The sequence below is a fragment of the Pollachius pollachius genome (assembly GCF_949987615.1).
Source record: "Pollachius pollachius genome assembly, chromosome: 4".
NCBI classification, from domain to species: domain Eukaryota; kingdom Metazoa; phylum Chordata; class Actinopteri; order Gadiformes; family Gadidae; genus Pollachius; species Pollachius pollachius.
In genome coordinates, this window is record NC_136937.1 from 3,004,471 (window position 1) to 3,025,963 (window position 21,493).

Here is a 21,493-nt window from a genome sequence, read left to right on the forward strand (position 1 = left end):
CAAAATCGACGTGCCATGATTCATTTTAACTTAAATAATTGGTTCAAGTGTTGTTGTTTTCTCTTCCCCAAACTTCGGGTGGAACAGCGAGTTTAGGATTTTTTTCTCTCTCCTTTGTAGTGATAAATTGTGCACTTCATGACAAGGCATACTCTAGTAGACTATAGTGTGTGTGTGTGTGTGTGTGTGTGTGTGTGTGTGTGTGTGTGTGTGTGTGTGTGTGGGGGCAGAAGTGGGAGGAGGTGGCGTGAGCGAGCGAGCTATTACTCCCATCGCTCTCTCTCTCCCTCGCTCGCTCTCTCTCTCTCTCCCATCGAAAGAACTTCCATTCAACGCCGCGCCGCGTACAGTGGAGACCAACGCCAGTGGGTTCGAGCCACGGCACTGACAAGGAAGGGCTTTTGGCGTGCGTACCTGCTGGTCCTAATCTCGAGACAAGAGAGAGAGATAGAGACACAAACAATAACCTGGATATTACTTTTTTTTTTTGCTTTGGCACACTTTCGCTCCTCCGTGTCATCGGACTACCTCGCCTTGGCGTGGAAGGTGGAAACGAAAAGGGGGAACGCGTTAACTGTAAGGCTCTTGGTAAAGTCGGTCTTCGGGTCGGTCGTGTTGTACAACTAAAAGCCCCAAACTTCCACCCCTCCGCTCACACGGCTGCAGCTCCTTCCCTAACAACGCAGCTGCACCACGGGATCAACCCAGACGCTGCTCCCCTCTCCGGCGGTGATTCCTCCGTCGACCAACTTATGCTGCGGTTGTTGACTCCGTTTCCCAGGATGTAAATGTCGGGAAATACAAGCGCGTTGACGTTGGAGTTACGATTTTTTTCATTTTTGCCGTTTACGTTTCGCATTTGCAAGGGGAATACGGATCGACCGCATTTGGCAGACGCCTGTGCACGCAGAGAGTGAACTCCCCACTGAAATCACAAGGTAAGGAGATCCAGGCTGTGGCTGATACTATTATTATTCTCCAGTTAGCACTGAACTTTGGATTCATCCGTCTGAAAGACTCCCACGTAAGTTAAAGTGTGTCCAGAATTGGGGTCTGTAGCCCGTGGGTTTGGGGGCGACAGTAGCAAGCACCCACCCGTGTGCATGTTTCCACCCCGCTGAATCTGGAAAGGTGTTAAGAAGGGGTAAATATGTTAAGAGGCTGCTAAGCAGTGTTTACATGCTGGCGTGATGCTGTTGCGTGTGAGTGTTCACCAAATCATGTTTATGGTCAAACGAAGAGGGTTTTAACTGCAAGGATTACATATGGCTTGCTCTCTGGGTTAGTTGTTAGTTGAGTGCATGTTGGTTTAAATGAATGGGAGGAGGTGGGTGGGGGCGCTTCTCAATAAAGTTTGAAAGACTTTACTGGGCGTTGGCTTGAGACTGATGAGAATCATCATGACATGTTATCAAATCACATTTCGATTGGTTAATCAGGCGTGCGGGCACACTAAATGTCATCAGCTCTTCCAAGATTGGAGTTAAAAAGATTGCTTTCAAAATACTTCAAAACTCTTAGGAAAGATCTGTCATTCAATTCCAATAGATTTAATTACATAACGTTTTAAAGCTGGAAGAAGTTCATCTAATATCCCTTTTTAAGAAGGACCCTTTAGAGACCGTGGGGTCACCAACCCTTTCGCAATCACAAAAAAACGTCTTATCTTATCCGGATTGGCCCACATTCGAATTGAAATGCAAAGCAGATGTGGCAGCTCTTGGGGAGCACTCGATTTGTGTTCTGGGTACAGCACAAGCCCGCGTTGACTAGATTAGTCTAAGTCCTTTTAATAAGGATCGCCTTTACCCTCCTAACGGGGTGGCTTCCTTCCCTGCAGCGTGGGGGGAGACGTGGAAAACAGGTTTGCTGTGAGACAGACGCCCAGCTGTAGAGCCAAGGGGTGGACTGCATATTTTCTTCTTCTCAGAGCATATCAGATAGCCACCCCCCACCCCCTGCCAGAACCCATCTAGGACATAGGTCAAGATAGAGGATTAAAATCAATGGTAAAGACTACTATTTGAATTTGAGCACATCACATCATCTTGAGACTGCACAGGCTATGGATGTATCTAAATAGTTTCTTTAATTTGGACTGCAAGAATGGACTCGAGTCCTTGCATGTGTTGAAAATAATGGTTGTGTACAGGTGTATACACAAAATAAATGACTTGTGTTTATTACCAAGTATTATCACCCTTGTATGAAAAGGGCCCACTAGCTTTTGTAGGCCATACACCATCAGATCTCTACTCTGACCGGAGTAAAGACCTTCTGGTACAATTACAAGTCAATGGTACAAATGGTTTGTAACTCCATTCTCGCCACAGAAATAAAGACAAGACCTTCAGCTGCAAAGAATCTGATCACTCACATCCTCACCATTATCTCTATCTTGACACAAAGAAGCCATCACCTGCATCTTGCCTAGTGTTCATGGTCGCCCTCTCTGGTGTTGTACTGTGAGTCGTTTTACTGTGTGGACTTAGTGTCGTTTTACAAATGGCTCACACCTCTTGTCGCGCCGTGCTTGTGGACGTGATGCATTACGGGTCATCATCTTTTGCTAAATAATCCTTTTAGATGGCGTGGGGCGGGTAAGTACCCCGGTCAAGTTTGGGCCTATTAGCCCCACTGGACGCGCACGTTAAGTGCAGGTTAAGTGCACGGACGAGCGTGTCATCGTCCGAGCACTCCCAGTGTGGAGCTGACACGGGAACAGACGCCGGAGGTGATCTGGGGGCTGGGATGATGATGATGATGATGATGATGATGGTGATGTTAACTCTGTGGGCCATTTGGGAGAGAAGTGCATCTAAAATGGACTTATGGCGCGGATAGTCGTTTATTAAATGGGAGCAGGCTGTCCCGACAGCTTGGCTGAGCCATCTCGAGAAATGTAACGATCTACTTTCGAGTTTTGTTTATTCTTTGGATGAATGTGGCTACCATGTATTAAATGCAAATGTTTGTCTTTTTTTTGTTTTTTAAACGCATCATAAGGAGCACACTACTATGTCTCTGAAAGGCAGTGTAGGCGAGTAGATGACGAATAAATTGCTTAATGAATGTTGAATGGAAAAGGATTAGCCTGAACTCAAGTGGGTGATTTTCTCTGGAAACACGATCCTTCTTCTTTGAGTGCCTGGCTCACAGCAGTACAACCCTGATAGCCTGCTCTTACCTTTTTTTTTTTCTAGAAAGCTCGCTAAAGATAATGACGAAAGTCAGTCTAGCACTACTGCCAAATCGCTAAGCTATCACCTGCAACGACATATTTATGTGATTGTGTATGATTTATCAGAAGTTTTCAAGTTTGTTTCTTCTCTGTGGTTGATAGTTGGTACATAATGGCACCTGGTTATAATGACCTGCAAATATCAACAGATTGATTAAATACTATGGACCTGGCAATGGAATCTGTTTGGATGCATGAGTTCTGTCCAACAAGTCTACCACAAACGTAAAACAGTTGTCGATTGCACACCCACCTAGACCAATTACACTGCCAGGTGAAATTCCCTCCCCACACATGCCTTCTTCCGATTGGCCGATGAAATCCTGAGTAAACGCTCACGAGAGGCCAATGGGAGCCTGAGCAAACGGAACAGTAGGAAATGGCCCTCGAGGGTGGGTGAGGTAGAGACAATAATAGCTAGCCCTTTGTTGTGGGGTTTACCTCGCATTGTTGACGTGTGTGTGTGTGTGTGTGTGTGTGTGTGTGTGTGTGTGTGTGTGTGTGTGCGTGTGTGTGCACGAGAACAGATGTGGTTGTGGTGTTTACCATTACGTTGTTGTCTGGCTTTGCTCGTGTGTGGGCTGGAATTGCTGCTGGAGCCGAACTTTTATTCCTGCGCCCAGTTAAGGTGTTTGGGTTGGAAAGTTTGTCGACCATTTTGTTGTTCCTACTGTTATGGAGGCTTGTCTGTCGGCGGTTACTAAATATTTAAAACCTTTTAAACCAGCAGGCCAGGAAGCTACATTTGGTCCAAACTCTGCGGAAAACAACCTTCCCGTTTTTTTCCGGCCTAACGGAATGCCAGAGATGCGCACGCACGCACTCATGCACGCATGCACACAATTCAATTACAATGGAGTCAACGTGTATTAAATGGTCTGCGTTGTGTAATGCAATTTCAGCGAGAAACCATTTTCTTGAACAGGGTAAATGCACATGTATTATAAATGTGTTTGTTGTTTATGCGTGCCTTTTTGCCTTTCCCTAGTAACAAAAGCCACAATTACTTATTCCAATGGCCTCTTTGGTCTCCCGTCCGACTGAACAGAACTTCATAGGCTTTGTTGTCATTGTCATCGGGTTTATGGAACCCTCTGTTGTCCCCGCGTTTTTAAAGACTTCATCAATCGAGCGCCTAAATTAGCCCTGTATAAGAAGCAGGCAACCGTAGCCCAAACACCAGCAGGCTGTGTGCTGTGTTGGTGTCCCGTACACTACACACCCAGGCCCTTTCGGGGTTTCTGTGTGCCCTGCGGTGGAGCAAGGGGGGGGGGTCAGACTAGGTTGTGTGAGGACAAAAGCCTACTCAGCTATATTTGGCCAGCTGTGGACCTTTGCTGCTCCCATTATGTCCCGTCTTTCTATTTTCCAAAGGGATGCTTAATGAGAAGCGGTGGGATTTGAGGTTGTTTTTTTTGCAATGTTGTGATTTTATTCGTTTTTGTTATCTGGAACTACACACTGGACGGCCATTTCTCGTCCCAACGCAACTTAAGGCGTTGATTGGCCGTCTCTATTGGCGGCCTGTCTCTGATTGGCTGTCTCTGTTGGCGGCCGGCCTCTTGATGGGCTGTCTCCGTTGTTTACCCTACACTGTCCCATTGGACGCCTTGCGTGAAGGACCCTGCCGCTGGCTGTTGTGAGACTCTGGCTGTCAGTACGGATTCTAATGGTTGCCACGGGTACAGCCAAGGCAAACCCCTGCACGTTAATTCAGCCTGGATCTCAAATTGGCTGTGAAGGGTGCAGATGCAGCATTGATCGGCATGGAGGAGGAGGAGGAGGGTACGACTAAGAGCCAAACCTTTATTTTGCTCGAGTTCTCCGCAGTCCATCAGCGGACCCATGGCACAGGCCCCGTGGCCAAACGCCCGGGGAGATTTTGGCCCTCTTGGTCGATCTGTCAAACCTGTTGGACCCGGAGCCTGGCGAGTACTCCTCAATGTTTAAACCACCCCAAACAATGACTGTGTCGGCTTTCCAGCTCCCCGAACAAATGCTAGCCCAGCCACGGCCGCCTAGCGCCCGTATCGGCAGATCGCTGGCTCTGCCACAAATCTGGATCTTGACGTCGGCGCTTTTGGGTTCGCTCTGATTGGATAATCGCGAGCTGCGCTCCTGGCTCGTAATCATCCTAACGACGTCACGTGAAACGGCGGATAAAAGCGGTACTTCATGGAGGACGCAGAGACCCACTCCTGTGAAGGGGTTGCAACCCCCCTTTTTAAGGAGAGCGAGATGAGATAATGCATCGAGGACGGATGAGACTTCTTGATGCCAAAAAAAGCACACGATATTTGTAGACTTTTGACCTATTTTAATGTATGCATACACTAGTCTCCTCCCAGCCCAGCATACAGTTCCTCACAGCCTTGAAGCACAGTCTCACCCCCCCCGCGATGTATCTGTCCATACATCATGTGAGGGAAATGTTGACATACAGGAGTTTTTTTCTGGTATGCATAAGGAGGTCCTTGTGACGGTTCACCCCAGGGAACCGGTCGACAAAGGGGTAACTCCAGTAAACAGATGGGGTGGTTAACACAACCTCAAGAAAACAAAGCTGAACTTATCAAAAACTTAACAACACACAGAATTTCTATCACACATTACTTTATACGACCCGGCTGCATTAACAGATGTCGTTGTGTATAAAAAAAAAGAAGAAAAAAACTGCTGTGCATTTAGGCCATCTTTCCTGATGTGGCTGATTGTTCGTTTTCTACCCAAAATCTGTACCTATGTGCAGAAATTACATTCGACTTTTTGGTATGGGAACACTTGAAAATGTCTGAAACTGCATTTTCTTTTTTTAACATTCCCATTATTTTCGCTTGACTCAGCATTAATATTCATGGATGCAAGTCATGCAAAGCGCGAGATCAAGCCCGCCCATACCTTGTAGGCTCGCACCGTATTACAGTGTCTTTTTGAACTTCTAATTGACCCACTTCCCAGTCTTGTTTGACTGTGCAGTGTGCAAGGCTCCTAGGAACATCTTTGTTGCTTCCGTTGATCAGGAGAAGCATTACGGTGCACCTGGGGTGAAACTACTTCCACCTCCCCCGCTCTCGTGTGTGTGTGTGTGTGTGTGTGTGTGTGTGTGTGTGTGTGTGTGTGTGTGTGTGTGTGTGTGTGTGTGTGTGTGTGTGTGTGTTGAGTCAATGTAGCACACTGAGTTACACAACGCAATGGCGCTGTCTCTCTCCAGACTGACTAACCATTAGACAAATAAAGGGCCTGGCTTTTGTGTGTGTGTGTGTGTGTGGGTGAGGAACGCTGGGAGGACAGTTGTAACAGTGTATCGCAGGCTGTGTCGGTCGTTCTGATTGTAACAACGCTTTCAAAAACTGCTATTCATCTCTCCCTGAAGGCCATGCCAACACAACCTTCTGGAGCGGGCAGGCATTGCATCTCACATGTTTCATCAACGGACGGTTCCTACTTTTGATGGATCCTTTCATCCATAGGCTGTGATGTGTCATTAATAAAAGGGATTTTCTGGAATAGACCCCCCCCCCCCCAATAACTTACTCCATGTGTGGCTTTGTAAGGAAGACCGCCGTGTGTAGCTGTGGTGTTTATGCATCTGGCTGCTGGCCGTCAGCAGCTGCTTGCATTTGGATGGTGAGGAGAACAGTTGGAATCCATCCCTATGACATCGTTCCAGGAACCGAACAGTGATATCGAAATGACCAAATACAGGACAGACAACCGGACAGACGGGAGGGGTGGACGAGCTCTTTAGTCAAAGTCCAACAATTGCTGCGTTTTCCAAAGTGAGCCATTGGGAAATTAAAAGAGATGACAAATGGAGAATGAGAGAGAATGTGTTGGGAGTTGATTGTGGCCCATGCCTCCGTACCTATTTAATGTGAAGCAACCTTTGATAAGCTACTAAACTGTGGATGGGAGACGTGCTGAGTGTGTCTGGGCCCTCCCAAGCTGCTAATTGTTTGGGCTAGGTGATAAGCCCTCTGCAGAGCCAAACGATTTGCGTAAACTGCCAAAAGGTAGGAAGAGGTGTGTGTGTGTGTGTGTGTGTGGGTGTGGGGCTGGCAATAATCTGTGTTTGGACAGAGATGTTTCGCTCTGCTTTTAACGTCCAAAGGCTGTTTGCTTTGTCAACAGCTGTGTGTCCATGTGTGCGCCAGCCTTCTCCTCCTTGACCGTTCTGCATGTTTGCTAGGGCATGCTAACAAGATAAGATGGTTTCACATTGGCTCTGCTGTTAGTGCTCAGTGTTATCCCAGGCTGGTTTAGGTAGCTTTATCTAGCGCTGTTTGAGTCTTACCTTACATGACTCATTCAAAGACTAGTGATCAGCTTCTCCTCTTCTGGCCCTGTGCAGGAACACACAGGAAGCCAGTTATCACTTGGTTGCTGTTTTAAACCACACGTGTGACTCATTGGTCGGGTCACTGCGTGAAGAAGTGAGTGTTCAGTTGTCTTGTTTACTCCTGTTTTGCTCGCGAAATGAAGTTATTTCAAATCAAGTTTCCAGTCCATTGTCCCAAATAGAACATGGAAAACAGGATGAAGGCGAAACATATTTACTGGCAGGGAAAAGGTGTCGTCAACTAATAGTGGGGGTCAGAGGCCGGGATCTGGGACGGGGATGGAAACAGAATGAGGTGAAACCATGTCCCACTGTTTCGTGATTAATGCATTCCTCGTGTGTTTTGGTAGAAACTAGCCTCTGCCAGGCAAGGCCATCCCCGACTGCTCCACGAACACAACACAACCCTGTCACTTCCTCCCAGCCAACCCTGACAACATTTCAGATGACACTGTAGAGAGGAGATATTTCCATTGCGCCAAGCGTTAAGCGCATGTCAGCGTTTTCATGTGAACGTGCCAATTTATCCGGGAGGAATTTCCCAAATTATTGAGTCAGCGAAACGAAAAACAAAAGGCAGGAGTTTCTGGGAATCGCTGTGGACTTATCAAGACGCCTCACTAGGGGGGGAGTTCCAGGCTTGGATTTTGAATGCTGTGTGTTTTCAGGAAACCAGCGACCACTTGCTGAGTAAAGGCTTGTCTAGTAATACCAGAGGGAGCCCTCCACTATAACCTCCACCTCAGAGCAACCAAGACGGTGTTCTTCTTGCGTCTGCAATGGCATTGTGTTTCGCTCCTGGAGCTTTGAGTTAGCACTTTTATTGTCATTGTTGTTTCGCTTAGTGTTGCACCCATGGCGACCACATTGTCCTTTTTTTTTATGTTTTTTTTGTTGGCCTGCTGTGCGAGGGTTGAATTTGCCTCAGGTGAGTCAGTCTCCCTTGTCTTCTGTGTGTCTCTCCCTCTTTCTTTCTCCCTCTCTTAAATCTCTCTCGCTCTTTTGTTTATTGTTTATTGCACTTGAATCTCTCTCTCTCTCTCTCTCTCTCTCTCTCTCTCTCTCTCTCTCTCTCTCTCTCTCTCTCTCTCTCTCTCTCTCTCTCTCTCTCTCTCTCTCTCTCCTCTCTCTCTCTCTCTCTCTCTCAAATTCAAATTCAAAAAAGCTTTATTGGCATGACTATTGGTAGTCCAAACAGTGTTGCCAAAGCATTACAGCATTACAAATATTACGATAATAACAATATGGAACGTCAGAACAATATGTACATATATCAACCTGTAACAATATAACATAACATACAGATATACATATGTACATATGTAAAAAAAAAAAATATATATATATATATATAAAAAAAATAAATTAAAAAAAAAAAAAAAAAAAAAAAAAAAATTAATGAAAAGCTACATAAAACGCATTATAGGTTACTAATTTCTCTCTCTCTCTCTCTCTCTCTCTACTCTCTCTCTCTCTCTCTCTCTCTCTCTCTCTATCTCTCTCTCTCTCTCTCTCTCTCTCTCTCTCTCTCTCACACCACACACACTTTTCTCTACCACGACATCTGGTAGAATTTGAACCCACATATCCCCGTCTGTGTTTGTTCTCATGGTTCCAGTTTGACCTCAGTTCCCCTCACCAGAACCCGACCCACGGATATCCCAGAATCCTTTGCACCTCTTTTGGTTTGTCACCATTTTTTACCCCATAACATTACCACACCTTGAAGGCTGTTTAACGAAGGTAGCTTGTTATTTTGCGCTGTGTCACAATCCCTTTGGTTTTGTAACCTAAGGTCACGCCTTGAACGGCGCGTCGCCACTAACTCGACGGGCTAGAGGGCGAACGCCTGCACAGGTCATGGGAAGTGGTCGTCGCACAACTTGTTTACACAAAACCCAAACGGGGAGATTCCAATATGGGCTGCTACTGTTGTTGGACTATGACACACACACACACGTACAAACACACATTCACACACACACACACACACACACACACACACACACACACACACACACACACACACACACACACACACACACACACACACACACACACACAGTGCGATGACATTGGCAATTAAACTAAAGTCTATGACGAACATGCGTGCCCACGCTCACACACTGCCATGAAGCCTGCCCGTCCAGCCACACCTTAATGTCCGTCAACAGAGACTTTGCTAAACTGGTTTGCTCTGCGTCTGTGTGTGTGTGTGTTTGTATGTGTGCTAACGCTTCGTCCCTGGACAGTTCATTAACCTGCTGAGCGAGCATCTGTTCAACTGCGGGAAAACTAATTTCTGTCTGCTCTGCCTTTCATTTGCTCCTCTCGCTCTCTCTCTCTCCCCCTTTCTCCTTGATGTGTCTCTACCTTTCCTCTTAATGTCTCTCTCGCCCTCCCCCTCTCACCCTAAACCTGATTTCTGATGGCTGATCAGAACCACCAGACCTCCTGATAATCCGACCGTGGCTCTCTTTGACGGTTCTCATTTCGTGTCATACCTTATTAGAGGCTGCCCATATTCGGATGAAACTCTGAAATCAAATTTTTCTAAATCTGTGTGGAACCTTCAGCCTTCCCGTCGTGTTTCCATTTTTAATCAAGCATTTACAGCAATTACTTCACACAGACGTGTACAGCAAACATAATGGAGAATCGTCGCAGACCCAAACCAACACAGGTGTGTGTGTGTGTGTGTGTGTGTGTGTGTGTGTGTGTGTGTGCCAATGCGTGCATGCATTACTGGGTGTGTATGCCTGTGTTTTTGTGTGTGTCCCGGGTTCTATTTGTCCTCATTGTGTGTGTGTGTGTGTGTTGGCTCGGGGTATGGTGTTAGCACAGCTTACATTGGCATCTTTGTTTTCCCCTTATTCATGCAAATACATGTACTTACACAGTGGCAGAAAGGGAGAGGGGTGTTTATGCTTGACATTTGTTTGTTTTGTGTTTGTGTGTCCATTTTGTTTTGGCCACTCCTCCTTTCTTCGTGTGCTTCATTTCCTGTGTGTTGAACCATTGCCTCTTTCTCTCTACATGACATTGGCCTGCTGCCTCCCCTCCCTCCCTCTCTCTCCCCCCTCCCCTCCCTCCCTCCCTCCCTCTCTCTCTCTCCCCCCCTCCCCTCCCTCCCTCCCTCCCTCTCTCTCCCCCCCTCCCCTCCCTCCCTCCCTCCCTCCCTCCCTCTCTCTCCCCCTCCCTCCCACCAGCCGATCCTTCTCTCTCCCTCCCATTTCTCCCCCTTCCCTCCCTCCTACTATCCAGATCCTTCTCTCCCTCCCCTCCCTCCCTCCCCCTTCCCTCCCTCCTAAAATCCAGATCCTTCTCTCTCTCTCCTCCCTCGCTCCCCCCTTCCCTCCCTCCTACTATCCAGATCCTTCTCTCTCTCCTCCCTTCCCCTCCCTCCCTCTCTCCCCCCTTCCCTCCCTCCTTCTATCCAGATCCTTCTCTCTCTCCCTCCCCTCCCTCCCCCCCCTTCCCTCCCTCCTTCTATTCAGATCCTTCTCTCTCTCCCTCCCTTCCCAACCTCTCTTCCCCCTTCCCTCCCTCCTAAAATCCAGATCCTTCTCTCTCTCTCCTCCCTCTCTCCCCCCTTCCCTCCCTCCTACTATCCAGATCCTTCTCTCTCTCCTCCCTTCCCCTCCCTCCCTCTCTCCCCCCCTTCCCTCCCTCCTAAAATCCAGATCCTTCTCTCTCTCTCCTCCCTCTCTCCCCCCTTCCCTCCCTCCTTCAATCCAGATCCTTCTCTCTCTCTCCTCCCTCTCTCCCCCCCTTCCCTCCCTCCTACTTTCCAGATCCTTCTCTCTCTCCCTCCCTCCTTCTCTCCCCCCTTCCCTCCCTCCTTCTAGCCAGCTCCTAGTCTCTCTCCCCCCTCCCCACCCGCCGTCCCTCCTTCCATCCCTCCCTCATCCTCCCTCCCCCCCTGCTCTCCCTCTCCCCTGATCGCCCACTCTCTCTCAAGCTCCCTGTCTTGCTGTCTCTGGCTCGCCCTGTCTCTACCCTTCTCGTTCTCTTTTGTTATTTGTTCCTCATATTACTCCCCCCTTTAGTTTCTACTCCTAGATCATGTTCAGTCACTCACAGACAGACGGAGGCAGTCCTCTCTCCACTCCGTTGTCCCCACTCAGTGTGTCTTTGTGTTGATGTTGTGTTGTTGTGTGCGTTCCTCGCTCTTGTCATGTTTGCGCTCCGGTGCTAATTAAAGGCATTGGGAAATCAAACTGCAATTCGAACCGTGTGGTTGGGTGTACGCGCGGATATTTATTTCCGTTGCGCTGTGTCATTTCGGTCGGCAATCGGTCATCGCAGTGCAGTGTTACAGTTATACTACATCATTTCCTTCGCCTGCGGGCGAGTTATTGCAGATCCACATCTGGAAGTCCCGCCTAAAGCACAAAATGAATTGCGTGAAATCCCATCGCTGAATCATAACCGTGGCCCAATGCTGAAACAAGATCGGGTCTGTTTTGACTTACTGACTGATCCAAATAAATTTATCATGGCTCCATAAAATCCTGCCATTAAGCACTCCAACCCCTTTTAAAGCAGGTGACGACTCGAGAACGTGAGAGCGCTTTTATAGTGAAGCGACCGCTTTTATTGTGAAGGTATCCTTTCAGGCATAGAAGGGACAGCTTGTTTTTACTACCACTCTGTCATTCTGCTTCACCCTCCGATTTTGGTCAGACACGGGTCATTTAAAAGTGCGTACTTTGCTGTTACAGTGTTCCCCCACAAGCTGTTGGCACACTTTAGCATTGAAGCTAGGCTCCATAGACGCCACAGTCATTAACAAGGGACCAATCATATTACTCCGACCGTGCGATAGCATGTAGCAATCAACAGGTAGGTTGACATCCGGAAGGCATACTTTTTCTGGATCGAACAGGATTTATTTATAATTGTTTTTGCTCTCATTCTGTCTCTTTCTTGACATTTGCTTCCTTCGTTTTAACTCGTTCTTACCTTTATTCTTTTGAGGAGTATTTTTTTTCCCCCTCGTCTGTTTTTTTTTTTTCCCCCCAGTTTTTTTGGGTGGCTCTTTCTCGTTATTTTCCTCCCCGTTCTTCGCTGGGCGTTTCGTTGTGCAGTAGATTTGGACGATCCCCCGTCATGAATATAATATCAGTCATATGGGATTGGTTTAGTCATGGAAACTACTGTGTTCCCTGCCAAAAAACACACCACCCCAAACACACACACACACACACACACACACACACACACACACACACACACACACACACACACACACACACACACACACACACACACACACACACACACACACACACACACACCTCTACTTTCATTCTTCCAAACCACAGCTCTCAATCTCTTTTAGTCTTCTCATTCATTGTTTGCTTTCATTTTCTTCTCCTTTTGTCCCCCACTTCTTTCCCACTTTGTCTTTGGTCATCATGCCATTTATTGCACTTGAATCTCTCTCTCTCTCTCTCTCTCTCTCTCTCTCTCTCTCTCTCTCTCTCTCTCTCTCTCTCTCTCTCTCTCTCTCTCTCTCTCTCTCTCTCTCTCTCTCTCTCTCAGCTGTTTTAACTGACACACATGATAAGTGGACTTTCAGGGGACATGCAGTGTACTTAACCAACTGCCCGCTGCAGTCATAAAGTTGGTGGCCACGCCCTCTATTATAAACTCTGTTGGCAGAAGTGGCGCCGCCTGTCTTCCCCAGATAGACGGGATTCTGGTGGAGGGGCTGATGAATGCGACGTGGGAATCCACCTCACTGTATCGGTGACGGGTGACAGCCAGCTGGCACAGCTGTGCAGCGGATCGATCGGTGCCTGGATTGTCATTGGCTGAGCCTTCGGAACAAAGCCATCCAATCAAGCCTGTTTTCCATAGCGGTAATAAAGTGATTCCACAGAGGACTGTCAGACAGACAGATTGAGACTACTCAAAGTCTGGGTGGTCGTCCACATTGTGTTGGATTAATCTTCTTTTCTTCCAACAGTCCGTTCCCATAGCTACATTTTTATATGCTAGGACTGAAATGTTTGATTGACAGGAAGATTCTGGTTGTATGGGGGGGGGGGGGGGCTGTCATTTGGACTACGTTCCCCCTGAAGGTCACGGCTTAATACACCTTTCACTCGGTATCGGTGGGGAAATCATTGTGAGCGACGAAGACTTGACTGGCATTTTGAAATGCTACCCCCGCCGGCTTTGGGGAGGGGAGCTTTGGGAGGGCATTAGGATGAGGGATCATAGCTCTCACCTGGCCTCACCTGCAGCCACAGACTGCAGCCACATATAATACCTTAAGGCTGCAGGAGAGGAGTTCATAGGACCGGTAATATTTTAATATATTTAGATATAATATATTTTCTCATAAGACTCATTGGAATTAAATTTGAGACTCTAGTGTGTGTGTGTGTGTGTGTGTGTGTGTGTGTGTGTGTGTGTGTGTGGTATGGCTGAACACACCACTGTCACGTGTAGCAGTAATATCCCCTTGTGGATTCTTAATGGTATTGCTATGGCTGCTCAGAATCTAGACTGGGCACATTCTCAACAGGAAGACGTACTCGTCATTTGCGTGCGTGCGTGCGTGTGTGTGTGTGTGTGTGTGGGCGCACATGTGTGTACGTGTCCTAGGCCAACAACAGTAGCAGCCAATACTGGAATCTCCACGTTTTGGTTTTGTGTAAACAAGTTGTGCAACGACCACTTCCCAAGACCTGTGCAAGCGTGTGTGTGTGTGTGTGTGAGTGAGACACATGCTTGATGGGAGCCGTCTGTCATGTTATGGGCTGATAACCGGGATGGCAGATCATTCCGGGCCAAATGGCCGTCGCTGATGACACAGTCCTGTCATGCGTGGCTATTGTCTCAATCCCTGTCTACGCTTTGAGTGTCACCGTATAATTTCAGAAGAGCCATGGTAACTATTTGGCAGGGGGGGAATAAAGCTTTTTAAAATGTGTGTGGGTGAGCGAGTGCGAGTGTGTTTTGAATGTGTGTGTCCCTGCGTGCATGCATTACTGTGTGCACTACTGTGTGTTTTTACGTGCATGCGCGAGTGTGTTTTGAGTGTGTGTGTCGTGTGTTTGGGTGTAAATTATGTGGTGTGTTTGTCCTCGAAAAATGCATACGGGAGGGAGTGATCCGACCTAAATCGAGGCTATTTGAAGCCATCGCTGAGAAATAAATTGTTGTGTACGACGGCGGCGAAACCAACCGTCGATTTACCGCGCGCCTCCGTCTGTCTTCTGGAACGGCTGATACTCTCCCCACCCCTCCCCGCCCGGCCCCCCGTTTTATGTCGCCTGCGAGACATTAATTATGAAGGCCCGCTCTTTCCGCCTGCTTGTCACCACTCCCATATTCCTAACGACCCCGTTCCCCGCCAACAACAAAAACAGAACAACATGGCGGAACTGCGCCGCACGCCGCACACGCGGCGGTTTCCTGTCTCTCGGCGAGACGCTCGCGACCGCAGCGCTTGGCGCTGGTAGCGCTGTGATGTCGTCGTGTATTTCGAGAGTTTGCCGTCGCTCGGCACGGCTGCCGTCTGTTAAAGTCTCAGCCGGGAATTCCGGGTTCAGGCGTTCCTTTGTTTTGAAGAGAAGCATGGCCGCCCCGCGGCGGAGCGGGGAAGCGGGTTGCCTGGAAGTCGGAAGAATAAAAACGCACGTTCCGATAAGTTAGTTGAAAAACGTGAACTAAATCCAAGACCCTGAAAGAAAGTATTGAAATTGGAGGTACAGAGGTCGGCCGATATAGCTGAAGACTTGATATCGTGTGTGTGTGTGTGTGTGTAAGCAGATGTGTCTGACTCCGCAGGCGGGAGGGGCACCGTGCTGAGCCATGCATCTCATTACAGTGTGTGTTGTGCTTTTGTCGGCAATCCATCAAATTAATGTCGGCATTGCAAAATTGATGACCTAAACAGATCCATGTCTCAAAGTCCTTTCGCCCATTACGATCACAAGCGCAGACTAGTCATTCTCACATGCCCGTGTTGGTGTTATGACCCCGATGGGTGAAGAAGGAAGTGGAGATATTTGAAACCAGTTCCATTGTTTTTTTTCAAGCAGGGAAAGTGGAAGTACTCGGAGAGATGCTAGACATTCAGATGGTACGATAACCCCGACGTCAGCAGGGCAAACAGTCGATGACGCAGCCTTGCACGTTTTAAGACCGTCTAAAATAGTTTTTATAGCCATAATTGGAGGTTGTAAAGCATTCATTGCAGTGGCTATTAAAACAATTGGGCTGTGCGTGACAATAGGGCAACTGCATGTTTGTGTGGAGACATGTGGGTATATATTTGACAAAGAAATGAGGTGGGAGCACACTTGTTATTCAGAGCGATATGAATATATGATCCCTATCTTGCTAGTTAGCGCGTCCCGAACTCACACGCACTCTGACACACACACACACACACACACACACACACACACACACACACACACACACACACACACACACACACACACACACACACAAAGGTCGATTGTCAAGGGCGTGTTTTTTTACCAGTGGTCTGGCTGGAGTAATCTGTTTGATGTCACCGTGGAGATGAACAGCTGTGCTCCTCGTACCTGGGTCCAGCTCATTAGCATAGCCACCGTCACCGGGGCGGGGCCGGCGCCGGCTGCCCGTTCGTTTGTGTTCCTCTCTTAGCCGTCGTTAACGAGTCCTCCAAGTCGGCTCAACTTGGAGAAGGTGTGTGTGTGTCTCGTGTGTCTGTGTGTGTGTCGCTCGTGTGTGTGTGTCGCTCGTGTGTGTGTGTGTGTGTCGCTCGTCTGTGTGTCTCTCGTGTGTGTGTCTCTTGTGTGTGTGTGTCTCTTGTGTGTGTGTGTCTCTCTCTTATGTGTGTGTGTCTCTTGTGTTTGCGTATCTGCGTGCGTGTGTGTGTGTCTTATTTGTGTGTTGCTGAGAAGTTAACTAATCCCATAATGTCTGCATGCAAGGCCATATTATACTGCACTGCGAGGGCATTGAGTAAATACAGATGAATAAATGATACATGTGCCATTTATAATCAAAAACTAAAGTAACACAGTAACTAATATTCAATATGCACCACTTCAACCGAGGGCTGCTTCTGCTCCCGAGCCCTTGGACCCTGAACTTTCCCAAGACCAATCCGAAGGTTCGCCCCGACGGCTGGACGGCGAGTACAGATGAAGGCCCCTTGACGGCCCCCTTCTCTGAAACGGCCGGCCTGCCCACTCAGCCTCTGCCGCCTCGTTCCCACGGCAACGGGGCCCGCTGGAAACGAAAGGTAGTCGAGAGCCCCGACGCTGAGGGGGCGTCTGTGATTCAGCCCATCGACGTGGGGGAGGAAGACCACATAGGTCCCGCTGGACCGGGGCTTGTGTGTCGTCAAGACCGTCTGCTGTTGAAGTAGAAAAGTGGTCCGCCGAGGCGAATCACGTTCAGCTGCGAGTCAAGTGTTGCATCAGACCTGGGCGGGAGGAGGAGGCGGGCAGGCGGGGGGGGGGGGGAGAATCCCGGCCTCTTCAAAGGTACCGACCGATTCCCTCAGATTGCTGGCGAAGCGGCGACGCCGCGGCGAATGAAAAACACATGGGGCAGCGAGGGAAACGCAGGCTGAGAGGTCTGAGGAAAATAACGTCCAAATGGGGGAGAGAGAGAAAAGGAGAGGGAGTGAGAGAGAGATAAAGGGAGAAAGAGAAGGAGAAAAGGAGAGAGAGAGAGAAGAGGAGAGGGAAAGAGAGAAAATGGGAGAGAGAAGGAGGGAGAAGGAGGGATAAAGAGAGACAGACAAAAAGCATGACCAGGAGACAGACGGAGAGCGAGAGAGCAAGAGAGAGTCAGACGGCTGGAAACAGTTCTTGAGCGTGGAGAGAGAGAGAGAGGGGGATATGAGACGAGCCAGTTCTTTCTTTCCTTCTCGCTGCCTTTCATTCCCGCTCTATTTTCCGGGGCTCCAGAGGAGAAATGACTCCGAGGTATTGCATTGTTTGCGCTTGGCGGCGAGGTCTCGCAGTCTGGAACAGAGCCGCTGCACAGCGCTATTGCTCACTGCACTCTTTTGTCTCACTCTGACCTCCCACTGCTTTCCCCTCGGCCCAAACCCTTACCTTCACTCCCCCGCCCTCTTCTTCACACTCTTTCACCTTTTGCCCCCTTGTAGTTTCACTTTGTTCTTTGCTAAGCTTTTCTCTCTCTCTCTCTCTCTCTCTCTCTCTCTCTCTCTCTCTCTCTCTCTCTCTCTCTCTCTCTCTCTCTCTCTCTCTCTCTCTCTCTGTCCTACTTATTGCTTTCTGTTGATAAGGGTTGAACTCTGTACCACGCTCTCTCTCTCATACACACACAAACACTATTTAAAGCGCCTTGGGTACCTTGAAAAGCTCTACATTACAGATTAATTATGTTTTATATTTTTCAGGGACAGACAGATAATCAAAATGAGAGGAGGGAAATTATTTAAAGCGGCTTATGTAACAACATTGTTCATAATCAACAAGACTTAATGAATTAGCACCACTCAAAAAGGAGAGAGGGAGAGACAGAGGGAGAGAGACAGTGAGAGAGCAGGAGATTCCACTAATTAACCCTGTGGTGTTGTCGATGGGCCTGGTTGTATTGTGTCATGTTCCTGTCTCTGGGAGATAACGCATTCACACGGGGAAGGTTCAACAAAAGGAGGAGAACAGTTGAATTGATATCCGCAAAGATTTCTTGAGGTTGCTTTTGAAACTCCTCGGGCGTAGCCGCCTTACCTCAGGCAAACCCAGAGTGAGAAGACGAGGAGAGATGGGAGTTAAAGATTGTGAAGAAGTGTCTTTGTTTCATCATTGAGGGAGAGGTCTGGGAGAAGTTAGGGAGAAGTCTTTTTCTTTTAGTGGTTCTGATTTAGGAATTCATGGTTTCACAAATTTGTGGCAGAAACGGAATATAAAAGCCAAGCAGCGTGAAGGCTTTGGAACAACTTATTGCTTTCATTCATAATTCATTGCTTTTCAAAGAAGGGGACTAATCAAAGGTCATGCAGTGTCCACGAGGGGCCATCAAATACTTGTAATATATGTATACACTCATATATAGACAGCATATAAACAACTTATAGCTGTACACATGCACACAAGCATGGACGTACACACTTATGCAAGTTAAACAAATCAACCAGGATGTAAAAGCAGAATTTAAATTATAAAAATGCGGAAAATTCATGAATAATGAAAAAAAAAAAAAAAACGAGACACACAATGTATTTGTGTCGCTCGCGTTGTTCTCCCGCGACGCTTTTGACGCCTACGACGGCAAACGCCGCCTGGAGAGAGAGCCAGATGGCGAAGACTGAGCACTTGTCAGTTCTAATCTGGCGTTATGTTCCGTCAAACCACCCCCCCCCCACCCCCCCCCCCTCGTAATGATCGGCAGCCATTTCCTGCACTGTTGTGAAATCCTCCACAGGCGTTCTGTTTATTCGCACACGGCCGTGTTTATTTAGTTCCTTTGGAGACCTCTCTGATTAGCTCCAATCGTGTCTAATTAGCGTTGGGGAAATCTAAGATTAGCAACCCAATTACAACCGTAGAATCCTTCTGAGGATCAACAGGTTAAAACCCGAAGGAGAAGTGTTCTTTAACGATGGATAAGAAATACCAAAATATATTTTGTAGGAATTCAGGTCTTCATTGGATTGTTTTGTCACGGTGTGATCCCTCTGGAAGCCGCTTATCAACATCGAATCATCACCTCGCTCGCTAGCTAGTTCACTCTTCTCTGACTCTTCTTCCACACGCCATCTCTGACAAATTTTTGTTCTTCTCTGTCGCCATCTTTCTCTTTTTCCCTCTTTTTTCTTCATGATCTTTCAGCTAGCTAGCTAGCTAGATGATGATTTATTGTTGATGTCGCTAGCTAGCTACAGCCTAAAAAAGCCCTCAACTAGCTCATGCTGAGAAAAAGCAAGATTTACGGAGCCTTCCTCTGTCTGCAGTGAAAAGGGTTTCAACGGTCTTACTCCCGCCTTTCGGTGCAAACAGGAATCTGTCATTAACCCCCCAGAGAGAAGTGGTTACGACGGCCCCCCCATTAACCTCTGCCGTCGGCCATTTATCACCAGGTCAAAAGAAAGTGGCGCTCACTCTTCAGCCAGCCATCTCTGACAAATTTGTTGCTCTTTTTGTTCGCTCTATCGCCATCTTTCTCTCCTCCTTTCTGTTTTTTTCTTCATTCTTTTTCATGGCAGTTTGTGAAAATTAGGGTCACCCGAAGCCAGCGGATTGCCAATCATGACAAATTGGTGTGTGTGTGTGTTTTGTGTGAGTGGATTTTTTTGTTTTTGTTTTTTTCAGGTGTACCTCTGTAAATTAAGGTCAGGGCTGCTATTATTACCGACTTGGCACAGACAAGAAAGCAGAAAACATTGCAGTCCGTAGCACTGTCTCTCAGTCTCTGAGTCTCTCGTTCTCTCCCACTCTCGCTCCTTCTCTCTGTCTGTCTCGACACTTTCATTAGCAGCTGTGCCGATAAGCTGTCAGAGTCGGGGAAATGAAAACTGTTTATACGTTGTGTGCGCACATATTTATTAATCTATAGGTACTGTTAAGTATTAAATCCTTTCATAAAGCTTCCTTTAATGTCACAATCAACCGTCAACCAACTCTTTGCGACAAATGTTCTGCCCATAACTATGTCAAAACCCGATAAATCACACGAAAAACATCGGGCAGGCGCTCTTCCTATTCCATTTTATTTTCCAAAAGCGATGCTTTCCAAAATCTTCCGCGGTGACATAAGCGTGGCGATGCTAGCCGTTAGCTTGAGCTGTCAAGTGCGTCACATAAATTGGATTCAATGAGATGTTCTCGCGGTGCCTTGCCTCTGGGCGCTAATGGAGTCGGAGAGATTCCATCTCCTCTGGCTGTGCCCCTTTGCCTCCGCGACGTCTCGCTCTCCCGCTATGTACAATAAGCTATAAGCCGCCGCAACGCGGCATTCAATATGACTTGGCAGTCCGGAGACCTTTTTGTGTGTGTGTGTGTGTGTGTGTGTGTGTGTGTGTGTGTGTGTGTGTGTGTGTGTGTGTGTGTGTGTGTGTGTGTGTGTGTGTGTGTGTGTGTGTGTGTGTGTGTGTGTGGGGTCATTCCACATCTGGGCTTTACGTTGCATGCACAGTAGCATGTGTATGTGCCATACATTTTATGTTTTTGTTGCATTCATGCACAATACAGTGTGTGTGTGTCAAACCTTATATGTATGTTTTGCATCATACCCAGTTGCGTGTGTTTTTGTGTGTGTGGCTCATATATTCTGTTTGTGTTGCTTCCTGCACAGGAAGTGTTTGTGTGTGTGTGTGTGTGTGTGTGTGTCATTGAGCTGTTACATGGTCTGTTTTATCTGTCTATGCTGGAGGACTCTTTTCCAGGACTTCCTCTCACTTTTGCTCCGGGTTCGTCAAAGGGTCAGAGTGAGTAACCAGAGTTTGACCGGGATTGGTCAGCAGCTACTGGTCCCAATTAGAAACGAATGACTGAGTCCCAGAGTGGTGGGAAAAGAGGAGGGATGGATGACCGGCCATGTGAGAGGAGACTTGTCTCGTAAGCCCGGAGGAACAGAAGAGAGAAGGTTGAGACGAAGAGGAGATGGGAAGACGAGATGGAAGAAAAGGTTTTGACAGTTGAGCTCTGTTGACGCCCGGAAGCGTGTTAAGCTAACTCCACGCAGAAGCGGGAAAAGGCCAGGATGTAATGCCACAGGTGTCAGATCCGATCTAGATCGCTTTGGTACAGACCTAACAACCCCTTTGACAGTCGGGAACTCCCGGAGAAAGAGAGTGTCACAAAAATCATCTAAGGCTTTCGGAACAAGCTCATACCCTTCCTGAGCGGTCTGGAACGTCGCATTAGCTCCCCGTCAAAGTGTCAGGTTCCGACGTATTCTCCGTCTGTCTGTCTCCCGCCACT

General features: G+C 47.8%; 1 protein-coding gene across 1 annotated transcript in view; it reads left to right on the top strand.

The window, feature by feature from the left end:
- The first annotated feature begins 347 nt into the window (after positions 1–347).
- The window catches only part of plxnb2a.3 (plexin b2a, tandem duplicate 3), a 112,312-nt gene continuing 91,166 nt past the window's right edge, over positions 348–21,493 (top strand). Inside the window, exon 1 of the mRNA XM_079735627.1 lies at positions 348–938. The gene's annotated coding sequence lies outside the window, so the exon portion shown is untranslated. The remainder of the gene's footprint in view (positions 939–21,493) is intronic.